At 41.1% G+C, this 9,225-nt stretch overlaps 1 long non-coding RNA gene across 1 annotated transcript in view; it reads right to left on the reverse strand.

The window, feature by feature from the left end:
* Nucleotides 1-5,248: 5,248 nt before the first annotated feature.
* The window catches only part of LOC116704461 (uncharacterized), an 8,755-nt gene continuing 4,778 nt past the window's right edge, over nt 5,249-9,225 (reverse strand). Inside the window, exons 2-3 of the long non-coding RNA XR_004335684.1 lie at nt 6,787-6,790; nt 5,249-5,512 (exon numbers count right to left, since the gene is read on the reverse strand). This is a non-coding gene — a long non-coding RNA (uncharacterized LOC116704461). The remainder of the gene's footprint in view (nt 5,513-6,786; nt 6,791-9,225) is intronic.

The following is a 9,225-nucleotide window of genomic DNA, read 5'->3' on the forward strand; positions in this document are numbered from 1 at the left end:
CACCCTGGAGGATGGCCCATTGTGGATGCACGTTTGCATTAAGCAAACATTGGGAGAGAGGTGGTGAATAGCTCATCAGCAGTGGCAGGTGAGTTAAATTGACCAAACTGGTGCCCATTCAAGACATTCAAACGCATTATTATGGAGACAGACACTCTGTATGGTTTATTCTCCTCCTAGGAGGCTGTGGCTCAGGTAATAGAGCTGTGTCTTCCCAATATATATAGCTATATATATATGATCTATATATATATAGCACTATATATATATATATTATATATTTATATAAGATATATATAGATAAATACGAATACGTTCAAAAGTTTGGGTCACATTGAATATGTCCTTATTTTGAAGGGAAACGCACGTATTTTCAATGAAGATAACTAATAGTCTAACTTTGAAGAAATACACTCTATACCTTGCTAATGTGGTAAATGACTATTCTAGCTGCAAAGTCGTTTTTGGTGCAATATCTACATAGGTGTATAGAGGCCCATTTCCAGCAACTATCACTCCAGTGTTCTAATGGTACAATGTGTTGCTCATGGCTCAGAAGCTAATTGATGATTAGAAAACCCTTGTGCAATCATGTTCACATCTGAAAAAAGTTTAGGTCGTTACAGAAGCTACAAAACTGACCTTCCTTGAGATTGAGTTTCTGGAGCATCACATTCTGTGGGTGGCAATTAAACGTACAAAAGGACAGAAAAGAAACTTTCATCTGAAACTCACAGTCTATCTTGTCCTTAGAAATGAAGGCTATTCATGCGAGACATTGCTAAGAAAATGAGATTTCCTACAACGGTGTGTACTACTCCCTTCAGGGACCGCACAAACGGCTCTAACCAGAGTAGAAAAGAGTGGGAGGCCGCTTGCCAACTGAGCAGAGATAAAGTACATTAGAGTCTCTAGTTAGAGAACCGATGCCTCACAGGTTCCAAACTAGCATCTTTATTAAATAGTACCCGCAAAACACCAGTGTCAACATCTACAGTGAAGAGGCGACTGTGGGATTCTGGGCTTCAGGGCAGAGTGGCAAAGAAAAAGCCACATCTGAGGGATGTCCATAATAAGAAAAAGATTAAGAGGGCAAAAGAACACAGACATTGGACAGAGGAAGACTGGAAAAAAGGTTGTGGACAAGAATCCAAGTTTGAGGTGTTTGGATCACAAAGAGAACGTTTGTGAGACGCAGAACAAATGAAAAGATGCTGGAAGAATGCCTGACGCCATTGTTAAGCTGGTGGAGGTAATGATGGTCTGGGGTTGCTTTGGTGCTGGTAAGTGGGAGATTTGTACAGGGTAAAAGGGATTCTGAATAAGGAAGGCTATCACTCCATTTTGCAACGCCATGCCATACCCAGTGGACAGCGCTTGATTGGAGCCAATTTCATCCTACAACAGGACAATGACCCTAAACACACCACCAAATTATGCAAGAACTATTTAGAGCTGAAGCAGGCAGCTGGTATTCTATCGGTAATGGAGTGGCCAGCGCAGTCACCAGATACTGAACCCATTGAGCTTGTGGGAGTAGCTTGACCGTATGGTACGCAAGAAGGCCCATCCAACCAATCCAACTTGTGGGAGCTGCTTCTGGAAGCGTGGGGTGCAATTCTCCAGATACCTCAACAAATTAACAGCTAGAATGCCAAAAGTCTGCAATGCTGTAATTGCTGCAAATGGAGGATTCTTTAACGAAAGCAAAGTTTGATGTAAAAAAAAAAAAAAAATCTTATTCAAATACAAATCATTATTTCAACCTTGTCATGTCTTGACTCTATTTTGTATTCATTTCACAATGTATGGTGGTGAATAAGTGACTTTTCAGGAAAACACAATTGTTTGGTGACCCCAAACTTTTGAACGGTTATATATATATATATATATATATATATATATATATATAGGCCAAAAGTTTGGAACCACCTTCTCATTCAATGTGTTCTCTTTATTTTCATGACTATTTACATTGTAGATTATCACTGAAGGCATCAAAACTATGAATGAACACATGGAATTATGTACTTGACAAAAAAGTGTGGAATAACTGAAAACATGTCTTATATTCTAGTTTCTTCAAAAGTAGTCACCCTTTGCTTTTTGATAGTGCTGCAAACCCTTTGTGTTCTCTTAATGAGCTTCATCAGGTAGTCACCTGAAATGGTTTCCCCTTCACAGGTGGGCCTTGTCAGGGTTAATTAGTGGAATTTCTTGCCTTATTAAATGGAGCTGGGACCATCAGTTGTGTTGTGCAGAAGTCAGGTTGATACACAGCCGACAGCCCTATTGGACAACTGTTAGATTCATATTATGGCAAGAACCAATCAGCTAAGTAAAGAGAAACAAGTGGCCATCATTACTTTAAGAAATGACGGTCAGTCAGTCCAGAAAAATTGTGAAAACTTTGTGTCCTCATTCTACATGCCTGGTTCCAACCGTGAAGCATGGAGGAGGTGTGATGATGTGGGGGTCCTTTGCTGGTGACACTGTTGGATTTATTCAAAATTGAAGGCTTACTGAACCAGCATGGCTACCACAGCATCCTGCAGCGAGATGCAACATCCGATCCGGTTTGCGTTTAGTTGGACCATAATTTATTTTTCAACAGGACTATGACCCCAAACATACCTACAGGCTGTGTAAGGGCTATTTGACCAAGACAGAGAGTGATGAATGCTGCGCCCCCATAGTCCCCGGACCTGAACCTAATTGAGATTGTTTGGGGAGCGCTGGCACGCAAAGTGAAGGAAAAAGGGCCAACAAGTGCTGAACATCTCTGGGAACTCCAACACTGTTGGGAAACCATTTCAGGTAACTACTTTTTGAAGCTCATCAAGAGAATGCCAAGATGCAATGCAAAGCAGTAATCAGAGCAAAGGGTGACTACTTTGAAGAAACTAGAATATAAGCCATGTTCAGTTATTTCACTTTTTTTGTTAAGTGCATAATTTCATGTGTTCATTCATAGTTTTGATGCCTTCAGTCATAATCTACAATGTAAATAGTAATAAAGAACTCATTGAATGAGGAGGTGGTTACACCCACACCCACACACACACGTCAAACGCTCCCATTTTCCCTGTCTTTCAGGTCAGTTATGGGTAAACTGCCCATCTTTACTTGCTGGGGGTCTCAACCTTTTTATTAACGCCTGTTTGATAACCGTTTTGTAATAAAAGTGTAAATAGAAAGTTTACCATTGATCGAGGCAGCTAGCTAACCGTAGGCTGTAAACAATTAGCTACCATCTCGCAAACAAGCTGTGGAGGCAAACTGAAATACCGTCACGGCAGACGGCTAGTTACCATCTTGCAGCAAACTGGGACACTGTCATCCCACGGATACACATAGCATTTTGAGCGACAACACTGTAAGAAACCGTTATGTTGACATGTTAACGAGTATGATTTAGTAAATACACACTGGTTTTAGAAATTCTTTCCAACTTTAACAAGTAGACAAGTTTTGATGTCACGGGTGGTCATGTTAAATGAGTGAATGATTTTCTCCTACTGTATATTGAATGTAAATAAGGTATGAAACTATTCATATATATATATATATATATATATACACACAATAAATTGTTTTGTATATGTAGCTTTTAAGAATGAGTAAATGTCTGATCCTGTATTTCTGTCTGTGGGGAATTGTTACTATGACCAGTATTTGTATGCAGCTATAAAACAACTTTTATGACAGCATAGCCATGTGAAGTGCACTATGCAGCCATTGTGGCCATGCATAACTGATGTAAGTTAGAATGTGAATTTATAGGATGTGATAGTGTTATTTTGGAAAATGGAAATATAGCCATATTTTATAATTATGAATGAATAAAAGATGCATTTGGGAGAAGACGAGAAAACTGCTGTGTCAAACTGTCCCGTTATTTCACCTGTATTTCAGGGAATTTAAATTTGTTACCTGGTCTCCTTTCCTGGGACCGGTAACAGATGGACAAGAGAAAGTTATTTGTCCATAGGACAAGTGCCTCTAAAAGTTCATGTCAAGCCCTTCATTCACTCTTAGCCAGTATAACTTTTATTTAACACAAATCCCATTACTATCACACCTGAATAAACATTTAACCACACGGATTGAATGTCATACAAGAATCCAGAATCAGGCATTTTACCCTTTTGAAATTTCCTTAAGACCCAAAGCAAATAAAACTAAAAAATACACCCAAGGTTTTTAGTAAGAGTTTGTGGTACCACAACGTTGGCGCGTTTGTTGGGGCTCATTTGAAATTCTCTAGGGGGAATAGGGTTTGTACTCACTGTTCCTGTGCAACTCTGAAACCCTCCGTCCAGTGGCAGGCTGTGTGATGAAGTAACCCGTCCCGAGTCTCTGTTCGTGTGCAAAACACGGGCTTTCTGTCATGCAGTGGCTCGTCCTGAGCAACTCTACCGCAGCAGCACGGGTGGCAGCATCTGATGTACACTATGCAAAAATTCACAAACACTAATGAGCTTACTAAAGCCTAACTATAAATGTCCATATCATTACCGTTTTCAGTGTCCCTACTCACTCAGAAACTTGGTGGCAAAGTGGGTTTTGGCAAGCACACAGTCTCTTCTCCCAGCTGGTGAGGGTGCTAGTTAACTAGCGAGCTTATTAGCATCTATGCACACGTGGCTATGGCGTTAGCGCCACAGTAGCATTACCGTTGCCGATTGAAACGGCTCCAAATACAGTTTACTCTCCCGTTTCCGGAGGGCTACACACTGACATAACTTAACATTACGTTAAGTCCCGCCCCTCTAAAGAACTCGGTAGGTTACAAGACTTCTCTCTGATTGGTACTGATTGGATAGTAAAAAAGAACGACACCTGGACGAACCTGACAGGTTCATGGGCTACTTACAACAGAGGACATTTCAGTATCTTACCAAACTATGTGTTTCTCTGAGTTTATGCAAAGTTACAGTATATACCAGATAAACAGAAATACATATCAAAGAACAATAAACAAATTTAGCAGGGTGCTACATAAGTGTTAGACAGAAATACTTTGATATGAAACCAAAGCTACCTCATGGCAGCCTGGTTCTTCCAGACTGTGGTAGTAGGCCTACATTTCATCTGTACCCTACAGAAAGTCTGGCTACTCTCTATTGACAAGTGTTAACTTCCTTGAAGGCGGATACTCTGTTGAAGTTCAAAACTATTGGATCTGCCCAGAGCCACTTTCAGTCTGCCATAACCAATCGCTAATGTTTGGCCGTGACGTCGGCTTAGCATCGCTAGCGTTCGCCTTAGCCAACTCCTTCACCATAAACGGAGCAAGCTGGAAAATCAAACTTTTCCCGAACCCAGTGGGGAGGAGGGTCACAACATCATGGCCCCCAATTAAACTCAGCAAAGATTGTTCTTGCACGGGCTTAAACTTCTGGATATTTGTCAGCGTTGCCACAACGGGATGCATGGCTTCGCTGGCATCTTTCTCCGCCGCCATTACGGAACTAAAGTCAAACTAGCGCACAACCTCAACATTGTCATTCTCAGACACTCCCTCTGCTCGCTGATTGGACTGGTAAAGATTTGACCCAAGAAAACTCAAGAATATACCGCAAACCCAGACATAGTACTTAAGGAAAATGAAAATTGAGCTGAAGAACGTAGGAGGGCAGGGCCAGGCTAACCTCATGGTGCCGCAGCACCGACTTTGGGAATGATTGTTGTACAAGTCAGACAGTCCCTGATGATCTTATACCATACACTCCCTGTTGAGAAGGTACATTAGACAACACGTTACGATAGGCTACTATTTACAAAAAAAGAGATACAATTTACAAGTATCATAAACACTAACATATCATTTGAAATGAGTTAAAATCAATTCAAGTCTGTAAATGCTACTACAAAAGAACTCCACCTGACGAGATACCTCTAAAATACTACTGGTTAACTGTTCATTCCTTGTCATTAGATTTCTTCCGTTTGATCACACCCAGACTGATTGGGTTTACTTGAACGTTTGCCAACATATCTGCCTCTATATTGATGCCAAGGAGAGCAGCACGATGAAGAGTTCCTCCAGAAACACAGAAACAAAACTGTTCCTGAGCTAGTCGAGACACAGTAAATGGTTGAAAACAAGTGGGAGAAACTGAGAAATAATAACTATAAATACTGATTCTTTAGAGAGCTGGGATCAGGCTGGAGCCGTGTACATCAATGGGAGGTGCTCTACCTTTACCTCATTGTATGCAGTGAAAAACAAAGTGGACATTTTTCGCACTGCTTTGAGACTATAAATGTAAGTCATTCTGAAGGTGAAATTAAAGGTTACAGCACCTGACATTTGTCCAAGTGGTAATTTTTAATTCGAAGCACATCAGATATTATTGAGGGCTGTAAGGCTTAATATGAAATACTGACCTCTGTTCTTTTATGGACATTGAAAGGAATAGCTGTAGATCCATTTAGCACTTCACAACGACAAGACCATTCTGTCAATTATTCATAGTTGCCCGGTAGAAAAAAGAAAAGCTTGCGTCCAGCGACGTGGGCGCCAAATGGTCAAATATAAAATAGCTGACACTTGCGTTGGGCTTTACACCGCGCTGCGCCGGGTGTAAAATAGGGCCCTGAATGTTTGTCTTCTTTGACAGTGATGTTTGTGCAAACATTTATCTTGTGGTTTACCCTAAGGCCACATTCAGACCGACTTTGACCCTGTTTGTAAAAATGTAGCAATGTCATTATTGCCAGCGTCACAGCAGAGGTGACATCCAGCACAGCGTTGCCAATCACATACATGCAAGACGACACATTCCTGGTGGATTACAACTTCTCATTTTTAGTGCTTACCTTGCGATCATTGCGACCAAAGACCTTTGCATTCTTGTAATGCATGGCTATGTCTGTCAGTCAGAAAGCCCACAAAGGTAAGAAATAGTCTCAGTCCGATGTCCTTGGTCAAACTCAACTTAATCTGGATTTGAGGTAGACTCAAGAGATTGAAGGTAGTTCTACCACCTACTCCTTCAGTTGTACTCGTTGATGGCACCATCGCAAAACTAGATGGAGAGAAAGGCCTGCCTTGTTTTTATTACTGATACTATTCTGTGTATATTTTACATTGTTTTATTCACTGTGATGGAGAGCTTGAGTCGCGGTTTGTACTGGAATTGGCTTTGCTAGGTGTGTGTTTCTGAAAAGCCAAAGGATTTTTTTTTTAAACTCGCCTCATGTTGTCTTTACTCTTAACAATCTCTAACAGCATCAAAAACTTCTTAGATAAAACACAAGCAGCCCACGTTGACCAATCAGAGTTTGTGCGGTCACCATACGGTAGGCGCTAGCTGTAGAGCCTAAGCATGTAGCTGCTGTATCTACTGCAGAAGTAAAAACGAAGCTTAAGTTACTAAAAACACATCTAGCTCATTGCCTGAATTAGTATGGAACACATCGCTTTGCAGATATTATACTGATCCACTTTATCACTGCAGTTTCTCCAGGAAATACTCCTCTGTTGCCTCATATATAAATATATATATATATATATATATATATATATATATATATATATATATATATATATATATATATATTAAAAGTTCTTGCCCTGCCACCAGGCCTTATCCAAAATCCAACCACCACAGTCTTTCACTCCTGTTGCGCCTTATTCTGGAACAGCCTCCCAAAACGCCTCAGAGAAGCGAAATCAAGGCACACCTTTTAAAGGCCTATTTGGTTACCTTAGCTTTTACTTGATTTTTAAACTTTTACATAGTCCCCTGTGGAATAAAAAGGCCAGAAAAAAACAATAAGTGCTTTATAATAATAATATTGCGTGCTAAGTGTTTGTTGCATGGCTGCCCACAGTGGGTGCTCACACTGGCTATTTGTAGCACTGGGAGCTCAGCTGGTCATACTTTTTTTTAAGTAGGCGTTGTTGGAAGTGCGTGAACGATTAAAAGGTGTAACACTAGCAGCACTTTGACGTGACTGTCCTAGATTCTTGTGTGGAGTATTCATTTGTTCACCAGTCAAGGTGAAAACAAGTTCTGCCAGATCTTCATCCTGTGCTGGCAGTGAAATCACAGTGCGGAGATCTGTGAACCTATACAATGTACATAAGTGTTATCTAAGTTAGATCAAATTTGGTGGGTATGCACAATTTACTGTTAACATGTGTAATGCAGCAGTGACACTTGATAGGTAGATGTTGTAGGTCCGTCCTTTGACTTGGTGTTCGGCCTTGTTTTGTAGCTCTCGTGGTCAGACTTGTGCATTCCTTTCCAGAGGCAGGTCGGTCTCAGTGCCAGGGTAAGCTGGAGTAACAGATGGTAGCTGGAGCAAGCATGGCCTTTCCCCTGGTTTCTCTCCCTTTTTCCTTCACTTCCTCTCTCTCTCTCTCTTTCCTCACAATAACCCCACTGCTGTTCTCATGGTAACACTATCTGCCAAGTCTGAAGGATTGGATTTTTACAGGACACATGAGCTCAGCACTGTACCATCGGTGGACAATCTGCTCCCACTGTCTCTCTCCTCCCCTCCTGCACCTTCATCTTTCTTTCTGTCTCTATTGAATGTTTCATTTCTACTTCCCCGCTGGCCCAGGATCCCTTTGTCTCCTTTATCTGTCTCCACCTCTCCTCGACTCATCTGTCATCGCTGCTTGTTGAGTCGGTTGCGGTTGCTTCTCTTCCTCCTTCTGGTTTTTGTTTCATCATCCAGAAATTCCAACCATGACTGAGCTTTATCAGTTAGCATGTATAAATCCAACTCCAATCTTGTCTTTTGCATCTGCTGTGCTATTGTTCCTCTTTTCTTTGTTTCACTCTATCTTTAAACAGCTTGCCCCTACTGTATCATGTTCTCCAGACTGTGCTGATAGTCTTATCACAAGACTGATGGTTTCATCTTTAGAGATGATCTCTCACCTTAAAAGAATGGCAAGCATTTCGGTGGTGTAAGGTTCTTGAGTTATGGCTTGGTTTCTTGCTGGTGCTTTTTTGGGAAGGTAATCAGCAACACACACATGTACAGACCCATACAAACACACTTATTAAGGTTATTAAATTTAAACAGACACAGCATGGTGTAGGAAACCCAGCCAGCTGCTCTTTGGACCAACTTAGATTTCTGAAACAGTGGCCATCTGTGGCACGCCGATTGAGGGGGTGTCCACTCTGAATTCAAAACATCTACAAATCAAATGCAAGACCACACACACACACGCACACACACACACACACACACACA

This window comes from Etheostoma spectabile, chromosome 16 (assembly GCF_008692095.1).
Source record: "Etheostoma spectabile isolate EspeVRDwgs_2016 chromosome 16, UIUC_Espe_1.0, whole genome shotgun sequence".
NCBI classification, from domain to species: Eukaryota; Metazoa; Chordata; class Actinopteri; order Perciformes; family Percidae; genus Etheostoma; species Etheostoma spectabile.